This window comes from Octodon degus, unplaced genomic scaffold, assembly GCF_000260255.1.
Source record: "Octodon degus isolate 3935 unplaced genomic scaffold, OctDeg1.0 scaffold00077, whole genome shotgun sequence".
NCBI classification, from domain to species: domain Eukaryota; kingdom Metazoa; phylum Chordata; class Mammalia; order Rodentia; family Octodontidae; genus Octodon; species Octodon degus.
The window spans coordinates 3,417,689-3,420,212 of NW_004524653.1; the positions used below are offsets into that span (position 1 = coordinate 3,417,689).

Here is a 2,524-nt window from a genome sequence, read left to right on the forward strand (position 1 = left end):
GACAAACATTCAGATTTTAGAATCGCCTGGAAGAACTTTATTGGAAAACACAAAATGGATGTCCTTTGCCTTAAGGATGACTGCTTTGAAACTGTCTTGATAGAGATGCTTTGTGTTCTTTTTATGCCTTGTCTCTCTTACATTCTTCACTGCTTCGAGTTTATTTATTTATTTATTTATTTATTTATTTATTTGTATTCAAGACAAGGTGCACAGGATCTCACTGCATACATCAGACTCGTAGTGATCCTCCTGTTTACAGCCTCCCAAGTGCTGGGATTGCCGGCCTGCACCACCACGCCCAGTCTCCATCGCCATCTCAGTGCACCCCAGGGGGTGGGACCAGCACGGCCAGGCCAGGGGATGTGACTCTCAGCCCCTGTGTCTACCTAAGCAAGCACTTTAATCCTCTGAGCTATTTGACCAGCTCTTGAATTGTTTTTTAATATGTAAAATTAATATTTTTATTTTATCTCCTTCCTGGGCTTTCAATGCCTATTTTTCAATTTGTCTCAGATGTTGCATTAGCTCTTCCTTTTCACGTTCTATTCTTTCCTTTTCCTTTCCTGATATTTCTCTTTTCTTCTTTTCATTCTCTAACTGAGCCCGCTCCAGCTGCTTCTGGCGCTTCTCCTCCCTGGCCTCCGCCTTCATCTGCTGGACCTCGATGATGTCAGGCGTCCTTCTTCACATGTACAGTTCATGGTTCCCCGCATACAAGGCCAAGATCTGCTTACTTGGGCTGGGGAAATAGCTCAATAGAATAAGTGCTTGCCTGGCAAGTACAAGGGCCTGAGTTCAATCCTTGGTTTCACCAAAAAAAAAAAAAAAAAAAAAGATCTGCTTACTGATTCTCAATCGAGGTGCATAAAAAACATCAGGTGTCTTTTTGTCTGTTGGCTTTATAACAAAATTTTTGTCTTTAAATAAAATATTTCTTATTTCACTCCAGGGAAAGCCAGTTCTAGGTGTTGACTTGTCATCATGCTAATGAATATTCAGGCCCAAAGCATCAACACCTATCACAAATCAGTGCCCTCTTTTATTCTTTATTTCAAGATAGTTGATGCTGTACATTTCTAGATGTTGTGCAATCTTCAAGTATTCCATCATTGAATCTTCCCTTAGCATCCCCGGGTTCCTCGCACCAGTTTTGTATTCTTTCTTCCCACTGTTCTTTTGTCAGTTTGTATTGTCCTAGAATATGCTGCAGTAGTAGTCTGTCATTAGCCAGGTAAGCCTGGTTTATGAATCTCTTTATTGCAATCTCGGTATTTGGCTTGGGCAGCATAGGAAGCCAAAAGACCATAGTTTCTTTTGGGCAATATATCTCATCGTTTAAGATGGTTTCTTGAACATGCAAGAAGAAAAGTCTTTGGGTTATCTCTTGAATTCCGAAACATCTTCAGGAAAGAATTTGGCTCTAAATTTGAACAGTAGAGCATTCTTTTTTTTATGTTTTTTTTTCTTTCTTATTAATTTTAATGAGAAAGAAATAGCAATGAGAGTTTCAAAACACTGGAGAAGGACAGTTACAATAATTAATATCTTGCATATTGTTGTCTTTGTAGTAGTTATTCACAGTACAAAATGCATGACTTAAACTAAAACAAAAAGGTGACACAGAAAGATGTTAAAAAAAGGAATCCTTGCTTCAATGAGAAGGATTCTCTTTCTTAATATCTTGCTGTGTCACATTTTTATTTAGTTTAAGTCATCTAGAATACCCTTTGCTATCAACATACTGCAGGCCAAAAAATCAGACCCCACACAAACTATTTTTACCACGTGGTCAAAAAGTTGTTTTCCAGTTGTAAAGGGCTGAATGCAAATTCCAACTCAGCATCCATTGCAGTTACTCTTAATGCTGATTAATTTTGACATTTTCCTTCTTTTTCTGTCAGTCTTTTAAAAAAAATCTTGATATATATAAATTCTGTTGTCACCTTCTGAGAAAAAACTTTATTTTTATTTTATTTTACACAGAATTAAAAAAACAATAAAGATGATACAGAATTTCAAAACAAGATGATAGGAAATTAACAATGGTTATTACATTGCATATTGTTGTCTTCAAAGTAGCTGCTTGGATTACCAGGTACAGCTCTGCAAAGTTGATCAAATAAAATGAGCATTAACTGTTCTTTCTAATAAACTAATTGAAATAAGTAGTGTCATTATCTTAGCTATCTGGTATGTAGAGGGTTTTTCCATTCTTCTTTTCTTTACATTTTGTTCTGTTCCTCTTCTTTCCCTGTTTCCTCAGTTGCCTTTTGCAGTGTTCAATACATTGCCTCAACTTGGCTGAATCGCCTCCTAGGTTGCACACCCTGGGCCGTGGGGGGCCCAGCTCCGAGGGGTGGGGAGGGCCCGCCCCAGAGTGACTCAGCACAGAAAGGGTATATAAAGCAGTTGAGAAAAGATTGGGTGTTCCACTTCCTCAGAGGATGTTCAGTCTTCGAAGACGACTTGGACTTCTCTTGGCTTCCAGTGCAGACTCTTCAACTTAGATCCTTCAGCTTTC

General features: G+C 38.4%; 1 pseudogene; it reads right to left on the minus strand.

Moving 5' to 3' along the window:
• Nucleotides 1-495: 495 nt before the first annotated feature.
• Nucleotides 496-2,135, minus strand: LOC101569757 (annotated as a pseudogene).
• Between the last annotated feature and the right edge of the window lie 389 nt (nucleotides 2,136-2,524).